We start from the raw sequence: 16,876 nt of genomic DNA on the forward strand, positions 1-16,876 counted from the left end.
TTCTGGTAGTTGTACCTCTTATCTAAAGGTTAGTTGACATTGCAGCATTTCACACAATAAACCCAGCCCAAAAGGCTGGATGGTACAATTGATAGCATGTTGCATGTCTAGTTGAGCATGAGATGGAGTTTAAAGGTTGTGTGTTCCAGTCCCACCCAACTATCAATTGTAGATTGCCAAATATTTGATCCCAGTCCGTTGATTTTTTTTTCCAAGTCTGTGTGGACACAAATATTGTGTCTGTCCACATAGAAATCCTCACAGACGGCCTATCCTTTCCACACAGGATCCTGTGGTACTGTACCGTCTGTTGCACAATAAACATTATGATGCAATGGTCAAACACAGTCTTCAACAGGCTCTGTGGCGCAATGGATAGCGTATTGGACTCCTAGTTGAAAAGTTGCGATGTAATTCTAAAGGTTCTAGTTGAGCACTTGAGATGTAATTCAAAAGTTGTGGGTTCGAGTCCCACCAGAGTCGTCCTTTAGTAACTCCAGGGTTTGAAGACATGATAATCTCCATTCTGTTAGTTGTACCTCTTATCTAAAGATTAGTTGACATTGCAGCATTTCACACAACAAACCCAGCCCAAAAGGCTGGATGGTACAATTGATAGCATGTTGCATGTCTAGTTGAGCATGAGATGGAGTTTAAAGGTTGTGTGTTCCAGTCCCAACCAACTAACAATTGTACATTGCCAAATATTTGATCCCAGTCCGTTGATTTTTTTTTCCAAGTCTGTGTGGACACAAATATTGTGTCTGTCCACATAGAAATCCTCACAGACGGCCTATCCTGTCCACACAGGCACCTGTGGTCTCTGTACTGTCTGTTGCACAATAAACATTATGATGGAATGGTAAAACACAGTCTTCAACAGGCTCTGTGGAGCAATGGATAGCGCATTGGACTTCTAGTTGAGCACTTGAGATGTAATTCAAAGGTTGTGGGTTCGACTCCCACCAGAGTCGTCCTTTAGTAACTCCAGGGTTTGAAGACATGATAATCTCCATTCTGGTAGTTGTACCTCTTATCTAAAGGTTAGTTGACATTGCAGCATTTCACACAATAAACCCAGCCCAAAAGGCTGGATGGTACAATTGATAGCATGTTGCATGTCTAGTTGAGCATGAGATGGAGTTTAAAGGTTGTGTGTTCCAGTCCCAACCAACTATCAATTGTAGATTGCCAAATATTTAATCTCATTGTCTTGTTGATTTTTTTCCAAGTCTGTGTGGACACAAATATTGTTTTCTGACCACAGATAAATCCTCACAGACGACCTATCCTGTCCACACAGGATCCTGTGGTACTGTACTGTCTGTTGCACAATAAACATTATGATGCAATGGTCAAACACAGTCTTCAACAGGCTCTGTGGCGCAATGGATAGCGCATTGGACTCCTAGTTGAAAAGTTGTGATGTAATTCTAAAGGTTCTAGTTGAGCACTTGAGATGTAATTCAAAGGTTGTGGGTTCGAGTCCCACCAGAGTCGACCTTTAGTAACTCCAGGGTTTGAAGACATGATAATCTCCATTCTGTTAGTTGTACCTCTTATCTAAAGGTTAGTTGACATTGCAGCATTTCACACAATAAACCCAGCCCAAAAGGCTGGATGGTACAATTGATAGCATGTTGCATGTCTAGTTGAGCATGAGATGGAGTTTAAAGGTTGTGTGTTCCAGTCCCACCCAACTATCAATTGTAGATTGCCAAATATTTAATCCCAGTGTCTTGTTGATTTTTTTCCAAGTCTGTGTGGACACAAATATTGTTGTCTGACCACAGATAAATCCTCACAGACGACCTATCCTGTCCCCACAGGATCCTGTGGTACTGTACTGTCTGTTGCACAATAAACATTATGATGCAATGGTCAAACACAGTCTTCAACAGGCTCTGTGGCGCAATGGATAGCGCATTGGACTTCTAGTTGAGCACTTGAGATGTAATTCAAAGGTTGTGGGTTTGAGTCCCACCAGAGTTGTTCTTTAGTAACTCCAGGGTTTGAAGACATGATAATCTCTATTCTGGTAGTTGTACCTCTTATCTAAAGGTTAGTTGACATTGCAGCATTTCACACAATAAACCCAGCCCAAAAGGCTGGATGGTACAATTGATAGCATGTTGCATGTCTAGTTGAGCATGAGATGGAGTTTAAAGGTTGTGTGTTCCAGTCCCAACCAACTATCAATTGTAGATTGCCAAATATTTAATCTCATTGTCTTGTTGATTTTTTTCCAAGTCTGTGTGGACACAAATATTGTTTTCTGACCACAGATAAATCCTCACAGACGACCTATCCTGTCCACACAGGATCCTGTGGTACTGTACTGTCTGTTGCACAATAAACATTATGATGCAATGGTCAAACACAGTCTTCAACAGGCTCTGTGGCGCAATGGATAGCGCATTGGACTCCTAGTTGAAAAGTTGTGATGTAATTCTAAAGGTTCTAGTTGAGCACTTGAGATGTAATTCAAAGGTTGTGGGTTCGAGTCCCACCAGAGTCGACCTTTAGTAACTCCAGGGTTTGAAGACATGATAATCTCCATTCTGTTAGTTGTACCTCTTATCTAAAGGTTAGTTGACATTGCAGCATTTCACACAATAAACCCTGCCCAAAAGGCTGGATGGTACAATTGATAGCATGTTGCATGTCTAGTTGAGCATGAGATGGAGTTTAAAGGTTGTGTGTTCCAGTCCCAACCAACTAACAATTGTAGATTGCCAAATATTTGATCCCAGTCCGTTGATTTTTTTTTCCAAGTCTGTGTGGACACAAATATTGTGTCTGTCCACATCGAAATCCTCACAGACGGCCTATCCTGTCCACACAGGATCCTGTGGTACTGTACTGTCTGTTGCACAATAAACATTATGATGCAATGGTCAAACACAGTCTTCAACAGGCTCTGTGGTGCAACGGATAGCGCATTGGACTTCTAGTTGAGCACTTGAGATGTAGTTCAAAGGTTGTGGGTTGGAGTCCCACCAGAGTCGTCCTTTAGTAACTCCAGGGTTTGAAGACATGATAATCTCCATTCTGTTAGTTGTACCTCTTATCTAAAGGTTAGTTGACATTGCAGCATTTCACACAATAAACCCAGCCCAAAAGGCTGGACGGTACAATTGATAGCATGTTGCATGTCTAGTTGAGCATGAGATGGAGTTTAAAGGTTGTGTGTTCCAGTCCCAACCAACTAACAATTGTAGATTGCCAAAATATTTGATCCCAGTCCGTTGATTTTTTTTTCCAAGTCTGTGTGGACACAAATATTGTGTCTGTCCACATAGAAATCCTCACAGACGGCCTATCCTTTCCACGCAGGATCCTGTGGTACTGTACCGTCTGTTGCACAATAAACATTATGATGCAATGGTCAAACACAGTCTTCAACAGGCTCTGTGGAGCAATGGATAGCGCATTGGACTCCTAGTTGAAAAGTTGCGATGTAATTCTAAAGGTTCTAGTTGAGCACTTGAGATGTAATTCAAAGGTTGTGGGTTCGAGTCCCACCAGAGTCGTCCTTTAGTAACTCCAGGGTTTGAAGACATGATAATCTCCATTCTGGTAGTTGTACCTCTTATCTAAAGGTTAGTTGACATTGCAGCATTTCACACAATAAACCCAGCCCAAAAGGCTGGATGGTACAATTGATAGCATGTTGCATGTCTAGTTGAGCATGAGATGGAGTTTAAAGGTTGTGTGTTCCAGTCCCACCCAACTAACAATTGTAGATTGCCAAATATTTAATCCCAGTGTCTTGTTGATTTTTTTCCAAGTCTGTGTGGACACAAATATTGTTGTCTGACCACAGATAAATCCTCACAGACGACCTATCCTGTCCACACAGGATCCTGTGGTACTGTACTGTCCGTTGCACAATAAACATTATGATGCAATGGTCAAACACAGTCTTCAACAGGCTCTCTGGCGCAATGGATAGCGCATTGGACTCCTAGTTGAAAAGTTGTGATGTAATTCTAAAGGTTCTAGTTGAGCACTTGAGATGTAATTCAAAGGTTGTGGGTTCGAGTCCCACCAGAGTCGTCCTTTAGTAACTCCAGGGTTTGAAGACATGATAATCTCCATTCTGGTAGTTGTACCTCTTATCTAAAGGTTAGTTGACATTGCAGCATTTCACACAATAAACCCAGCCCAAAAGGCTGGATGGTACAATTGATAGCATGTTGCATGTCTAGTTGAGCATGAGATGGAGTTTAAAGGTTGTGTGTTCCAGTCCCACCCAACTATCAATTGTAGATTGCCAAATATTTAATCCCAGTGTCTTGTTGATTTTTTTCCAAGTCTGTGTGGACACAAATATTGTTGTCTGACCACAGATAAATCCTCACAGACGACCTATCCTGTCCACACAGGATCCTGTGGTACTGTACTGTCTGTTGCACAATAAACATTATGATGCAATGGTCAAACACAGTCTTCAACAGGCTCTGTGGCGCAATGGATAGCGCATTGGACTCCTAGTTGAAAAGTTGCGATGTAATTCTAGAGGTTCTAGTTGAGCACTTGAGATGTAATTCAAAGGTTGTGGGTTCGAGTCCCACCAGAGTCGTCCTTTAGTAACTCCAGGGTTTGAAGACATGATAATCTCCATTCTGTTAGTTGTACCTCTTATCTAAAGGTTAGTTGACATTGCAGCATTTCACACAATAAACCCAGCCCAAAAGGCTGGATGGTACAATTGATAGCATGTTGCATGTCTAGTTGAGCATGAGATGGAGTTTAAAGGTTGTGTGTTCCAGTCCCACCCAACTATCAATTGTAGATTGCCAAATATTTAATCCCAGTGTCTTGTTGATTTTTTTCCAAGTCTGTGTGGACACAAATATTGTTGTCTGACCACAGATAAATCCTCACAGACGACCTATCCTGTCCACACAGGATCCTGTGGTACTGTACTGTCCGTTGCACAATAAACATTATGATGCAATGGTCAAACACAGTCTTCAACAGGCTCTCTGGCGCAATGGATAGCGCATTGGACTCCTAGTTGAAAAGTTGTGATGTAATTCTAAAGGTTCTAGTTGAGCACTTGAGATGTAATTCAAAGGTTGTGGGTTCGAGTCCCACCAGAGTCGTCCTTTAGTAACTCCAGGGTTTGAAGACATGATAATCTCCATTCTGTTAGTTGTACCTCTTATCTAAAGGTTAGTTGACATTGCAGCATTTCACACAATAAACCCAGCCCAAAAGGCTGGATGGTACAATTGATAGCATGTTGCATGTCTAGTTGAGCATGAGATGGAGTTTAAAGGTTGTGTGTTCCAGTCCCACCCAACTAGCAATTGTAGATTGCCAAATATTTAATCCCAGTGTCTTGTTGATTTTTTTCCAAGTCTGTGTGGACACAAATATTGTTGTCTGACCACAGATAAATCCTCACAGACGACCTATCCTGTCCACACAGGATCCTGTGGTACTGTACTGTCTGTTGCACAATAAACATTATGATGGAATGGTCAAACACAGTCTTCAACAGGCTCTGTGGCGCAATGGATAGTGCATTGGACTTCTAGTTGAGCACTTGAGATGTAATTCAAAGGTTGTGGGTTCGAGTCCCACCAGAGTCGTCCTTTAGTAACTCCAGGGTTTGAAGACATGATAATCTCCATTCTGGTAGTTGTACCTCTTATCTAAAGGTTAGTTGACATTGCAGCATTTCACACAATAAACCCAGCCCAAAAGGCTGGATGGTACAATTGATAGCATGTTGCATGTCTAGTTGAGCATGAGATGGAGTTTAAAGGTTGTGTGTTCCAGTCCCACCCAACTATCAATTGTAGATTGCCAAATATTTAATCCCAGTGTCTTGTTGATTTTTTTCCAAGTCTGTGTGGACACAAATATTGTTGTCTGACCACAGATAAATCCTCACAGACGACCTATCCTGTCCACACAGGATCCTGTGGTACTGTACTGTCTGTTGCACAATAAACATTATGATGCAATGGTCAAACACAGTCTTCAACAGGCTCTGTGGCGCAATGGATAGCGCATTGGACTCCTAGTTGAAAAGTTGCGATGTAATTCTAGAGGTTCTAGTTGAGCACTTGAGATGTAATTCAAAGGTTGTGGGTTCGAGTCCCACCAGAGTCGTCCTTTAGTAACTCCAGGGTTTGAAGACATGATAATCTCCATTCTGTTAGTTGTACCTCTTATCTAAAGGTTAGTTGACATTGCAGCATTTCACACAATAAACCCAGCCCAAAAGGCTGGATGGTACAATTGATAGCATGTTGCATGTCTAGTTGAGCATGAGATGGAGTTTAAAGGTTGTGTGTTCCAGTCCCACCCAACTATCAATTGTAGATTGCCAAATATTTAATCCCAGTGTCTTGTTGATTTTTTTCCAAGTCTGTGTGGACACAAATATTGTTGTCTGACCACAGATAAATCCTCACAGACGACCTATCCTGTCCACACAGGATCCTGTGGTACTGTACTGTCTGTTGCACAATAAACATTATGATGCAATGGTCAAACACAGTCTTCAACAGGCTCTGTGGCGCAATGGATAGCGCATTGGACTCCTAGTTGAAAAGTTGCGATGTAATTCTAGAGGTTCTAGTTGAGCACTTGAGATGTAATTCAAAGGTTGTGGGTTCGAGTCCCACCAGAGTCATCCTTTAGTAACTCCAGGGTTTGAAGACATGATAATCTCCATTCTGTTAGTTGTACCTCTTATCTAAAGGTTAGTTGACATTTCAGCTTTTCACACAATAAACCCAGCCCAAAAGGCTGGGTGGTACAATTGATAGCATGTTGCATGTCTAGTTGAGCATGAGATGGAGTTTAAAGGTTGTGTGTTCCAGTCCCAACCAACTAACAATTGTAGATTGCCAAATATTTGATCCCAGTCCGTTGATTTTTTTTTCCAAGTCTGTGTGGACACAAATATTGTGTCTGTCCACATAGAAATCCTCACAGACGGCCTATCCTGTCCACACAGGATCCTGTGGTACTGTACTGTCTGTTGCACAATAAACATTATGATGCAATGGTCAAACACAGTCTTCAACAGGCTCTGTGGCGCAATGGATAGCGCATTGGACTCCTAGTTGAAAAGTTGCGATGTAATTCTAAAGGTTCTAGTTGAGCACTTGAGATGTAATTCAAAGGTTGTGGGTTCGAGTCCCACCAGAGTCGTCCTTTAGTAACTCCAGGGTTTGAAGACATGATAATCTCCATTCTGGTAGTTGTACCTCTTATCTAAAGGTTAGTTGACATTGCAGCATTTCACACAATAAACCCAGCCCAAAAGGCTGGATGGTACAATTGATAGCATGTTGCATGTCTAGTTGAGCATGAGATGGAGTTTAAAGGTTGTGTGTTCCAGTCCCACCCAACTAACAATTGTAGATTGCCAAATATTTAATCCCAGTCCGTTGATTTTTTTTTCCAAGTCTGTGTGGACACAAATATTGTGTCTGTCCACATAGAAATCCTCACAGACGGCCTATCCTGTCCACACAGGCACCTGTGGTCTCTGTACTGTCTGTTGCACAATAAACATTATGATGCAATGGTCAAACACAGTCTTCAACAGGCTCTGTGGCGCAATGGATAGCGCATTGGACTCCTAGTTGAAAAGTTGCGATGTAATTCTAAAGGTTCTAGTTGAGCACTTGAGATGTAATTCAAAGGTTGTGGGTTCGAGTCCCACCAGAGTCGTCCTTTAGTAACTCCAGGGTTTGAAGACATGATAATCTCCATTCTGGTAGTTGTACCTCTTATCTAAAGGTTAGTTGACATTGCAGCATTTCACACAATAAACCCAGCCCAAAAGGGTGGATGTTACAATTGATAGCATGTTGCATGTCTAGTTGAGCATGAGATGGCGTTTAAAGGTTGTGTGTTCCAGTCCCACCCAACTAACAATTGTAGATTGCCAAATATTTAATCCCAGTCCGTTGATTTTTTTTTCCAAGTCTGTGTGGACACAAATATTGTGTCTGTCCACATAGAAATCCTCACAGACGGCCTATCCTGTCCACACAGGCACCTGTGGTCTCTGTACTGTCTGTTGCACAATAAACATTATGATGCAATGGTCAAACACAGTCTTCAACAGGCTCTGTGGCGCAATGGATAGCGCATTGGACTTCTAGTTGAGCACTTGAGATGTAATTCAAAGGTTGTGGGTTCGAGTCCCACCAGAGTCGTCCTTTAGTAACTCCAGGGTTTGAAGACATGATAATCTCCATTCTGGTAGTTGTACCTCTTATCTAAAGGTTAGTTGACATTGCAGCATTTCACACAATAAACCCAGCCCAAAAGGCTGGATGGTACAATTGATAGCATGTTGCATGTCTAGTTGAGCATGAGATGGAGTTTAAAGGTTGTGTGTTCCAGTCCCACCCAACTAACAATTGTAGATTGCCAAATATTTAATCCCAGTGTCTTGTTGATTTTTTTCCAAGTCTGTGTGGACACAAATATTGTTGTCTGACCACAGATAAATCCTCACAGACGACCTATCCTGTCCACACAGGATCCTGTGGTACTGTACTGTCCGTTGCACAATAAACATTATGATGCAATGGTCAAACACAGTCTTCAACAGGCTCTCTGGCGCAATGGATAGCGCATTGGACTCCTAGTTGAAAAGTTGTGATGTAATTCTAAAGGTTCTAGTTGAGCACTTGAGATGTAATTCAAAGGTTGTGGGTTCGAGTCCCACCAGAGTCGTCCTTTAGTAACTCCAGGGTTTGAAGACATGATAATCTCCATTCTGGTAGTTGTACCTCTTATCTAAAGGTTAGTTGACATTGCAGCATTTCACACAATAAACCCAGCCCAAAAGGCTGGATGGTACAATTGATAGCATGTTGCATGTCTAGTTGAGCATGAGATGGAGTTTAAAGGTTGTGTGTTCCAGTCCCACCCAACTATCAATTGTAGATTGCCAAATATTTAATCCCAGTGTCTTGTTGATTTTTTTCCAAGTCTGTGTGGACACAAATATTGTTGTCTGACCACAGATAAATCCTCACAGACGACCTATCCTGTCCACACAGGATCCTGTGGTACTGTACTGTCTGTTGCACAATAAACATTATGATGCAATGGTCAAACACAGTCTTCAACAGGCTCTGTGGCGCAATGGATAGCGCATTGGACTCCTAGTTGAAAAGTTGCGATGTAATTCTAGAGGTTCTAGTTGAGCACTTGAGATGTAATTCAAAGGTTGTGGGTTCGAGTCCCACCAGAGTCGTCCTTTAGTAACTCCAGGGTTTGAAGACATGATAATCTCCATTCTGTTAGTTGTACCTCTTATCTAAAGGTTAGTTGACATTGCAGCATTTCACACAATAAACCCAGCCCAAAAGGCTGGATGGTACAATTGATAGCATGTTGCATGTCTAGTTGAGCATGAGATGGAGTTTAAAGGTTGTGTGTTCCAGTCCCACCCAACTATCAATTGTAGATTGCCAAATATTTAATCCCAGTGTCTTGTTGATTTTTTTCCAAGTCTGTGTGGACACAAATATTGTTGTCTGACCACAGATAAATCCTCACAGACGACCTATCCTGTCCACACAGGATCCTGTGGTACTGTACTGTCCGTTGCACAATAAACATTATGATGCAATGGTCAAACACAGTCTTCAACAGGCTCTCTGGCGCAATGGATAGCGCATTGGACTCCTAGTTGAAAAGTTGTGATGTAATTCTAAAGGTTCTAGTTGAGCACTTGAGATGTAATTCAAAGGTTGTGGGTTCGAGTCCCACCAGAGTCGTCCTTTAGTAACTCCAGGGTTTGAAGACATGATAATCTCCATTCTGTTAGTTGTACCTCTTATCTAAAGGTTAGTTGACATTGCAGCATTTCACACAATAAACCCAGCCCAAAAGGCTGGATGGTACAATTGATAGCATGTTGCATGTCTAGTTGAGCATGAGATGGAGTTTAAAGGTTGTGTGTTCCAGTCCCACCCAACTAGCAATTGTAGATTGCCAAATATTTAATCCCAGTGTCTTGTTGATTTTTTTCCAAGTCTGTGTGGACACAAATATTGTTGTCTGACCACAGATAAATCCTCACAGACGACCTATCCTGTCCACACAGGATCCTGTGGTACTGTACTGTCTGTTGCACAATAAACATTATGATGGAATGGTCAAACACAGTCTTCAACAGGCTCTGTGGCGCAATGGATAGTGCATTGGACTTCTAGTTGAGCACTTGAGATGTAATTCAAAGGTTGTGGGTTCGAGTCCCACCAGAGTCGTCCTTTAGTAACTCCAGGGTTTGAAGACATGATAATCTCCATTCTGGTAGTTGTACCTCTTATCTAAAGGTTAGTTGACATTGCAGCATTTCACACAATAAACCCAGCCCAAAAGGCTGGATGGTACAATTGATAGCATGTTGCATGTCTAGTTGAGCATGAGATGGAGTTTAAAGGTTGTGTGTTCCAGTCCCACCCAACTATCAATTGTAGATTGCCAAATATTTAATCCCAGTGTCTTGTTGATTTTTTTCCAAGTCTGTGTGGACACAAATATTGTTGTCTGACCACAGATAAATCCTCACAGACGACCTATCCTGTCCACACAGGATCCTGTGGTACTGTACTGTCTGTTGCACAATAAACATTATGATGCAATGGTCAAACACAGTCTTCAACAGGCTCTGTGGCGCAATGGATAGCGCATTGGACTCCTAGTTGAAAAGTTGCGATGTAATTCTAGAGGTTCTAGTTGAGCACTTGAGATGTAATTCAAAGGTTGTGGGTTCGAGTCCCACCAGAGTCGTCCTTTAGTAACTCCAGGGTTTGAAGACATGATAATCTCCATTCTGTTAGTTGTACCTCTTATCTAAAGGTTAGTTGACATTGCAGCATTTCACACAATAAACCCAGCCCAAAAGGCTGGATGGTACAATTGATAGCATGTTGCATGTCTAGTTGAGCATGAGATGGAGTTTAAAGGTTGTGTGTTCCAGTCCCACCCAACTATCAATTGTAGATTGCCAAATATTTAATCCCAGTGTCTTGTTGATTTTTTTCCAAGTCTGTGTGGACACAAATATTGTTGTCTGACCACAGATAAATCCTCACAGACGACCTATCCTGTCCACACAGGATCCTGTGGTACTGTACTGTCTGTTGCACAATAAACATTATGATGCAATGGTCAAACACAGTCTTCAACAGGCTCTGTGGCGCAATGGATAGCGCATTGGACTCCTAGTTGAAAAGTTGCGATGTAATTCTAGAGGTTCTAGTTGAGCACTTGAGATGTAATTCAAAGGTTGTGGGTTCGAGTCCCACCAGAGTCATCCTTTAGTAACTCCAGGGTTTGAAGACATGATAATCTCCATTCTGTTAGTTGTACCTCTTATCTAAAGGTTAGTTGACATTTCAGCTTTTCACACAATAAACCCAGCCCAAAAGGCTGGGTGGTACAATTGATAGCATGTTGCATGTCTAGTTGAGCATGAGATGGAGTTTAAAGGTTGTGTGTTCCAGTCCCAACCAACTAACAATTGTAGATTGCCAAATATTTGATCCCAGTCCGTTGATTTTTTTTTCCAAGTCTGTGTGGACACAAATATTGTGTCTGTCCACATAGAAATCCTCACAGACGGCCTATCCTGTCCACACAGGATCCTGTGGTACTGTACTGTCTGTTGCACAATAAACATTATGATGCAATGGTCAAACACAGTCTTCAACAGGCTCTGTGGCGCAATGGATAGCGCATTGGACTCCTAGTTGAAAAGTTGCGATGTAATTCTAAAGGTTCTAGTTGAGCACTTGAGATGTAATTCAAAGGTTGTGGGTTCGAGTCCCACCAGAGTCGTCCTTTAGTAACTCCAGGGTTTGAAGACATGATAATCTCCATTCTGGTAGTTGTACCTCTTATCTAAAGGTTAGTTGACATTGCAGCATTTCACACAATAAACCCAGCCCAAAAGGCTGGATGGTACAATTGATAGCATGTTGCATGTCTAGTTGAGCATGAGATGGAGTTTAAAGGTTGTGTGTTCCAGTCCCACCCAACTAACAATTGTAGATTGCCAAATATTTAATCCCAGTCCGTTGATTTTTTTTTCCAAGTCTGTGTGGACACAAATATTGTGTCTGTCCACATAGAAATCCTCACAGACGGCCTATCCTGTCCACACAGGCACCTGTGGTCTCTGTACTGTCTGTTGCACAATAAACATTATGATGCAATGGTCAAACACAGTCTTCAACAGGCTCTGTGGCGCAATGGATAGCGCATTGGACTCCTAGTTGAAAAGTTGCGATGTAATTCTAAAGGTTCTAGTTGAGCACTTGAGATGTAATTCAAAGGTTGTGGGTTCGAGTCCCACCAGAGTCGTCCTTTAGTAACTCCAGGGTTTGAAGACATGATAATCTCCATTCTGGTAGTTGTACCTCTTATCTAAAGGTTAGTTGACATTGCAGCATTTCACACAATAAACCCAGCCCAAAAGGGTGGATGTTACAATTGATAGCATGTTGCATGTCTAGTTGAGCATGAGATGGCGTTTAAAGGTTGTGTGTTCCAGTCCCACCCAACTAACAATTGTAGATTGCCAAATATTTAATCCCAGTCCGTTGATTTTTTTTTCCAAGTCTGTGTGGACACAAATATTGTGTCTGTCCACATAGAAATCCTCACAGACGGCCTATCCTGTCCACACAGGCACCTGTGGTCTCTGTACTGTCTGTTGCACAATAAACATTATGATGCAATGGTCAAACACAGTCTTCAACAGGCTCTGTGGCGCAATGGATAGCGCATTGGACTTCTAGTTGAGCACTTGAGATGTAATTCAAAGGTTGTGGGTTCGAGTCCCACCAGAGTCGTCCTTTAGTAACTCCAGGGTTTGAAGACATGATAATCTCCATTCTGTTAGTTGTACCTGTTATCTAAAGGTTAGTTGACATTGCAGCATTTCACACAATAAACCCAGCCCAAAAGGCTGGATGGTACAATTGATAGCATGTTGCATGTCTAGTTGAGCATGAGATGGAGTTTAAAGGTTGTGTGTTCCAGTCCCACCCAACTAACAATTGTAGATTGCCAAATATTTGATCCCAATCCGTTGATTTTTTATTCCAAGTCTGTGTGGACACAAATATTGTGTCTGTCCACATAGAAATCCTCACAGACGGCCTATCCTGTCCACAATGGATCCTGTGGTACTGTACTGTCTGTTGCACAATAAACATTATGATGCAATGGTCAAACACAGTCTTCAACAGGCTCTGTGGCGCAATGGATAGCGCATTGGACTCCTAGTTGAAAAGTTGCGATGTAATTCTAAAGGTTCTAGTTGAGCACTTGAGATGTAATTCAAAGGTTGTGGGTTCGAGTCCCACCAGAGTCGTCCTTTAGTAACTCCAGGGTTTGAAGACATGATAATCTCCATTCTGTTAGTTGTACCTCTTATCTAAAGGTTAGTTGACATTGCAGCATTTCACACAATAAACCCAGCCCAAAAGGCTGGATGGTACAATTGATAGCATGTTGCATGTCTAGTTGAGCATGAGATGGAGTTTAAAGGTTGTGTGTTCCAGTCCCACCCAACTATCAATTGTAGATTGCCAAATATTTAATCCCAGTGTCTTGTTGATTTTTTTCCAAGTCTGTGTGGACACAAATATTGTTGTCTGACCACAGATAAATCCTCACAGACGACCTATCCTGTCCACACAGGATCCTGTGGTACTGTACTGTCTGTTGCACAATAAACATTATGATGCAATGGTCAAACACAGTCTTCAACAGGCTCTGTGGCGCAATGGATAGCGCATTGGACTCCTAGTTGAAAAGTTGCGATGTAATTCTAGAGGTTCTAGTTGAGCACTTGAGATGTAATTCAAAGGTTGTGGGTTCGAGTCCCACCAGAGTCATCCTTTAGTAACTCCAGGGTTTGAAGACATGATAATCTCCATTCTGTTAGTTGTACCTCTTATCTAAAGGTTAGTTGACATTTCAGCATTTCACACAATAAACCCAGCCCAAAAGGCTGGGTGGTACAATTGATAGCATGTTGCATGTCTAGTTGAGCATGAGATGGAGTTTAAAGGTTGTGTGTTCCAGTCCCAACCAACTAACAATTGTAGATTGCCAAATATTTGATCCCAGTCCGTTGATTTTTTTTTCCAAGTCTGTGTGGACACAAATATTGTGTCTGTCCACATAGAAATCCTCACAGACGGCCTATCCTGTCCACACAGGATCCTGTGGTACTGTACTGTCTGTTGCACAATAAACATTATGATGCAATGGTCAAACACAGTCTTCAACAGGCTCTGTGGCGCAATGGATAGCGCATTGGACTCCTAGTTGAAAAGTTGCGATGTAATTCTAAAGGTTCTAGTTGAGCACTTGAGATGTAATTCAAAGGTTGTGGGTTCGAGTCCCACCAGAGTCGTCCTTTAGTAACTCCAGGGTTTGAAGACATTGTTAGGTTTAAACACAGCATTACATAAATTCATAATGAGAAAAGACACAGAGACTACCTTGGAATGAGTTTTTAGCGCACTCCTGCAGGAGGGGGGAGAGCAGAGGAGTGCAGGGCAACTGCCCTCATTGAGAACTCCTGAGCTTCCCCAAGATCCTCCCTCTAGAAGATGCTTTTATTAAGAAACTTTGACAGGAATTGATCATATGAGGACAATGCATAGTAAACAGTAGACAGTAGACATTGGGTAGTGGACAATGGGTGGAAGTGATAACGTATGATTGAGTCCTGACATTACAGTGGTGACCTGTCACAGGACAGTTCAAAACCTAGTAGATCAGGAAGTGGCTGATGTGGCTTCTGTTAGCCACTCATGTGACAGTTTCACAATGACAAAACAAGTTCAAAGATTGATTTACCTCACATTTCCCTACTCTTGTCAATTTGAAACTTCAACTAAAATCCGTCCATTAGGCTTAGAATAATAGCCTCATAAACATTTAAGGTCAAACATTTAAGAAATAGCTAGGGCTTATCGCGTAATTATATGTCAAGGGAGAGGCGAAAACCCGATTATATGGGGCAAAATTCCTCTCCGACCCTCCTAGTGAGCGATCACTCTGGCCAAGACACATAAAAGCTTAAAACATTTCACAGTAAACAAAATGAAACAATCTATACTCCAGTGTTATCATAAACAGGTTGTCCTCATTTAGAGTTCGATGGAGTTGTTGGCAATACTGGACTAACTTCCTTAGTCCAGTGGATGGTTGGATGGTTCTTTGGATCATTGCACTTAGACACAGAATGATACACTCAGAACCATACAAGGACAGTAATAATCGAAATCATAATCTAGCCATTATGTCAGTCCAGGGGCCGGAAGTCAGCCAGGACCCAAAAGTGGTCTCCTGCTGAGCGTCTGTCTTCTGACACAACTTTGGCTAACTGACGTAATTCGGCTATAGCTTTGGTAACATTAGCTTCAGCACCAGTTTATGAACGTACATCAGTGTAATCATATTACAACACAGCAATGCAAGTAAAGAGTTTAAGGAAAAATTCCTAACATGTCAGCATGAGTCCTTAGTGGAAAAGTTTCTTCCATCTCTCGGAGCTCCTCTCCAGTCTGTTGTCGCAAGTCAGTTTGGGCTAGTCATCTTCAGGCTAGCTTTCACTGCAACTGGTGGACGCATGTAGATCGTTCAGCCATCTTTACTGCTGTCGGTGTCCTGATCTAGACCACAAAGGGGCCATCCTGACGGGGTGATGACCATGTTTTTCGTCTCACCAATCAGGATCTGGATCTGGTTTCAGCAGTTCCTGCTAGGAGAGAGAGAGAGAGAGCAGAAACCAGCAGCCCACAAGAACTTTTGAACATTCTCATGTACATTCCGACTAATGGCCGTAATTCAGGCCATGGCTTTCCTGAGCCTTAATTTAACAGGCCATTAGTTCACTCCAAGAATGAAATCCATATGAACAACTTCAAATGGATAGGTCCTTTCACGACACTGACCTCTCTTAGGCCTCATATTGCCTTGCATATTGTATCTGCAACATGTCGGAAAGACCCTACAAAAAATTTTTAAAGGGTATTTAGTATTTAATTCTTTGTGTACTATACTATTCATCCCTCCTGTTTGAGCTATGGGACTTCCCATGGCTCAATTTATCCACCAGGGGGAACAGATTCTTTGGAAGGCCCGGTCTGCTTCGCACCACACAGAGGCCTTCTGAAGTTACAGCAGCACCTTCATTTAGCCAAATGCGTTTCTCTTTTTGCAAGAGCATTGTTTCGAATGTCAACAGGGGATAGAGGGGGGTCAGGGCTGTCTGAGTCCTGACTCCTCCCCAGATAAGTGGTTTTCCCACTTCTTGACCTATGCACCCTGGCAAGTCGGCAAGTTTGACTTAATGATTCTCTAGGGTAGGTTATCTCTACATCCCAGAGAGATCCCCCAGATCCCCTTAGATTAGAAGGGGGCAAAACCTGTTAAATTCTGTCTCCTATCTCAAGGACCACAGAACTCTCCTATTTCAAAATGTTCTCATTGCAATCCAAGTGGGTTATGGTTTAATGAAAGTAACACCACACAAAAACTGTCAGTGCAGCAACTCTCCTGTAACGTAAAAAGTAGTCTTCAGTGAACTTATATATATATATATATAAACAATAAGTCATTGTCACAAAACGTTGGACTGAAAGGAAGCATTCTATCAAATAATGCCTTCTCAACTGTTGTTGAGCTCTATTGTAGCACGCCCAAAAGGAATACCAGAAAATTGTCTCCAGATTAATCATATAGTCTTCAGGAGATACTTAATCTTCTGTTTGCATGCTGTAATGCAAATGCATGCTCTTCTATGAAGACTTATAGAAGTCTTAAGAAAATTGTGGGATAAATTCCGATG

At 42.0% G+C, this 16,876-nt stretch overlaps 27 non-coding genes across 27 annotated transcripts; all 27 read left to right on the top strand.

Annotated features, from left to right (window-relative positions):
• Window positions 1-357: 357 nt before the first annotated feature.
• trnar-ccu (transfer RNA arginine (anticodon CCU)) lies at window positions 358-483 on the top strand. The gene is made up of 2 exons: window positions 358-394; window positions 448-483. It is a non-coding gene; the product is annotated as a tRNA-Arg (tRNA).
• Window positions 484-882: 399 nt separating this feature from the next.
• Window positions 883-974, top strand: trnar-ucu (transfer RNA arginine (anticodon UCU)). The gene is given in 2 exon segments: window positions 883-919; window positions 939-974. It is a non-coding gene; the product is annotated as a tRNA-Arg (tRNA).
• Window positions 975-1,374: 400 nt separating this feature from the next.
• On the top strand, window positions 1,375-1,500 carry trnar-ccu (transfer RNA arginine (anticodon CCU)). Its single transcript has 2 exons — window positions 1,375-1,411; window positions 1,465-1,500. It is a non-coding gene; the product is annotated as a tRNA-Arg (tRNA).
• A 400-nt stretch (window positions 1,501-1,900) lies between these two features.
• Window positions 1,901-1,992, top strand: trnar-ucu (transfer RNA arginine (anticodon UCU)). The gene is given in 2 exon segments: window positions 1,901-1,937; window positions 1,957-1,992. It is a non-coding gene; the product is annotated as a tRNA-Arg (tRNA).
• Window positions 1,993-2,392: 400 nt separating this feature from the next.
• Window positions 2,393-2,518, top strand: trnar-ccu (transfer RNA arginine (anticodon CCU)). The gene is made up of 2 exons: window positions 2,393-2,429; window positions 2,483-2,518. It is a non-coding gene; the product is annotated as a tRNA-Arg (tRNA).
• Window positions 2,519-3,407: 889 nt separating this feature from the next.
• trnar-ccu (transfer RNA arginine (anticodon CCU)) lies at window positions 3,408-3,533 on the top strand. The gene is made up of 2 exons: window positions 3,408-3,444; window positions 3,498-3,533. It is a non-coding gene; the product is annotated as a tRNA-Arg (tRNA).
• A 400-nt stretch (window positions 3,534-3,933) lies between these two features.
• Window positions 3,934-4,059, top strand: trnar-ccu (transfer RNA arginine (anticodon CCU)). Its single transcript has 2 exons — window positions 3,934-3,970; window positions 4,024-4,059. It is a non-coding gene; the product is annotated as a tRNA-Arg (tRNA).
• Window positions 4,060-4,459: 400 nt separating this feature from the next.
• On the top strand, window positions 4,460-4,585 carry trnar-ccu (transfer RNA arginine (anticodon CCU)). Its single transcript has 2 exons — window positions 4,460-4,496; window positions 4,550-4,585. It is a non-coding gene; the product is annotated as a tRNA-Arg (tRNA).
• Window positions 4,586-4,985: 400 nt separating this feature from the next.
• trnar-ccu (transfer RNA arginine (anticodon CCU)) lies at window positions 4,986-5,111 on the top strand. Its single transcript has 2 exons — window positions 4,986-5,022; window positions 5,076-5,111. It is a non-coding gene; the product is annotated as a tRNA-Arg (tRNA).
• Window positions 5,112-5,511: 400 nt separating this feature from the next.
• Window positions 5,512-5,603, top strand: trnar-ucu (transfer RNA arginine (anticodon UCU)). The gene is given in 2 exon segments: window positions 5,512-5,548; window positions 5,568-5,603. It is a non-coding gene; the product is annotated as a tRNA-Arg (tRNA).
• A 400-nt stretch (window positions 5,604-6,003) lies between these two features.
• Window positions 6,004-6,129, top strand: trnar-ccu (transfer RNA arginine (anticodon CCU)). Its single transcript has 2 exons — window positions 6,004-6,040; window positions 6,094-6,129. It is a non-coding gene; the product is annotated as a tRNA-Arg (tRNA).
• A 400-nt stretch (window positions 6,130-6,529) lies between these two features.
• Window positions 6,530-6,655, top strand: trnar-ccu (transfer RNA arginine (anticodon CCU)). The gene is made up of 2 exons: window positions 6,530-6,566; window positions 6,620-6,655. It is a non-coding gene; the product is annotated as a tRNA-Arg (tRNA).
• Window positions 6,656-7,053: 398 nt separating this feature from the next.
• On the top strand, window positions 7,054-7,179 carry trnar-ccu (transfer RNA arginine (anticodon CCU)). The gene is made up of 2 exons: window positions 7,054-7,090; window positions 7,144-7,179. It is a non-coding gene; the product is annotated as a tRNA-Arg (tRNA).
• Window positions 7,180-7,578: 399 nt separating this feature from the next.
• Window positions 7,579-7,704, top strand: trnar-ccu (transfer RNA arginine (anticodon CCU)). Its single transcript has 2 exons — window positions 7,579-7,615; window positions 7,669-7,704. It is a non-coding gene; the product is annotated as a tRNA-Arg (tRNA).
• A 399-nt stretch (window positions 7,705-8,103) lies between these two features.
• Window positions 8,104-8,195, top strand: trnar-ucu (transfer RNA arginine (anticodon UCU)). The gene is given in 2 exon segments: window positions 8,104-8,140; window positions 8,160-8,195. It is a non-coding gene; the product is annotated as a tRNA-Arg (tRNA).
• A 400-nt stretch (window positions 8,196-8,595) lies between these two features.
• trnar-ccu (transfer RNA arginine (anticodon CCU)) lies at window positions 8,596-8,721 on the top strand. Its single transcript has 2 exons — window positions 8,596-8,632; window positions 8,686-8,721. It is a non-coding gene; the product is annotated as a tRNA-Arg (tRNA).
• Window positions 8,722-9,121: 400 nt separating this feature from the next.
• Window positions 9,122-9,247, top strand: trnar-ccu (transfer RNA arginine (anticodon CCU)). The gene is made up of 2 exons: window positions 9,122-9,158; window positions 9,212-9,247. It is a non-coding gene; the product is annotated as a tRNA-Arg (tRNA).
• A 400-nt stretch (window positions 9,248-9,647) lies between these two features.
• trnar-ccu (transfer RNA arginine (anticodon CCU)) lies at window positions 9,648-9,773 on the top strand. The gene is made up of 2 exons: window positions 9,648-9,684; window positions 9,738-9,773. It is a non-coding gene; the product is annotated as a tRNA-Arg (tRNA).
• Window positions 9,774-10,173: 400 nt separating this feature from the next.
• trnar-ucu (transfer RNA arginine (anticodon UCU)) lies at window positions 10,174-10,265 on the top strand. Its single transcript is given in 2 exon segments — window positions 10,174-10,210; window positions 10,230-10,265. It is a non-coding gene; the product is annotated as a tRNA-Arg (tRNA).
• Window positions 10,266-10,665: 400 nt separating this feature from the next.
• On the top strand, window positions 10,666-10,791 carry trnar-ccu (transfer RNA arginine (anticodon CCU)). The gene is made up of 2 exons: window positions 10,666-10,702; window positions 10,756-10,791. It is a non-coding gene; the product is annotated as a tRNA-Arg (tRNA).
• A 400-nt stretch (window positions 10,792-11,191) lies between these two features.
• On the top strand, window positions 11,192-11,317 carry trnar-ccu (transfer RNA arginine (anticodon CCU)). The gene is made up of 2 exons: window positions 11,192-11,228; window positions 11,282-11,317. It is a non-coding gene; the product is annotated as a tRNA-Arg (tRNA).
• A 398-nt stretch (window positions 11,318-11,715) lies between these two features.
• trnar-ccu (transfer RNA arginine (anticodon CCU)) lies at window positions 11,716-11,841 on the top strand. The gene is made up of 2 exons: window positions 11,716-11,752; window positions 11,806-11,841. It is a non-coding gene; the product is annotated as a tRNA-Arg (tRNA).
• A 399-nt stretch (window positions 11,842-12,240) lies between these two features.
• trnar-ccu (transfer RNA arginine (anticodon CCU)) lies at window positions 12,241-12,366 on the top strand. Its single transcript has 2 exons — window positions 12,241-12,277; window positions 12,331-12,366. It is a non-coding gene; the product is annotated as a tRNA-Arg (tRNA).
• A 399-nt stretch (window positions 12,367-12,765) lies between these two features.
• Window positions 12,766-12,857, top strand: trnar-ucu (transfer RNA arginine (anticodon UCU)). The gene is given in 2 exon segments: window positions 12,766-12,802; window positions 12,822-12,857. It is a non-coding gene; the product is annotated as a tRNA-Arg (tRNA).
• Window positions 12,858-13,255: 398 nt separating this feature from the next.
• trnar-ccu (transfer RNA arginine (anticodon CCU)) lies at window positions 13,256-13,381 on the top strand. Its single transcript has 2 exons — window positions 13,256-13,292; window positions 13,346-13,381. It is a non-coding gene; the product is annotated as a tRNA-Arg (tRNA).
• Window positions 13,382-13,781: 400 nt separating this feature from the next.
• Window positions 13,782-13,907, top strand: trnar-ccu (transfer RNA arginine (anticodon CCU)). Its single transcript has 2 exons — window positions 13,782-13,818; window positions 13,872-13,907. It is a non-coding gene; the product is annotated as a tRNA-Arg (tRNA).
• A 398-nt stretch (window positions 13,908-14,305) lies between these two features.
• On the top strand, window positions 14,306-14,431 carry trnar-ccu (transfer RNA arginine (anticodon CCU)). Its single transcript has 2 exons — window positions 14,306-14,342; window positions 14,396-14,431. It is a non-coding gene; the product is annotated as a tRNA-Arg (tRNA).
• The last annotated feature ends 2,445 nt before the right edge of the window (window positions 14,432-16,876 follow it).

Source organism: Cololabis saira, unplaced genomic scaffold (genome assembly GCF_033807715.1).
Source record: "Cololabis saira isolate AMF1-May2022 unplaced genomic scaffold, fColSai1.1 scf238, whole genome shotgun sequence".
Classification (NCBI taxonomy): domain Eukaryota; kingdom Metazoa; phylum Chordata; class Actinopteri; order Beloniformes; family Belonidae; genus Cololabis; species Cololabis saira.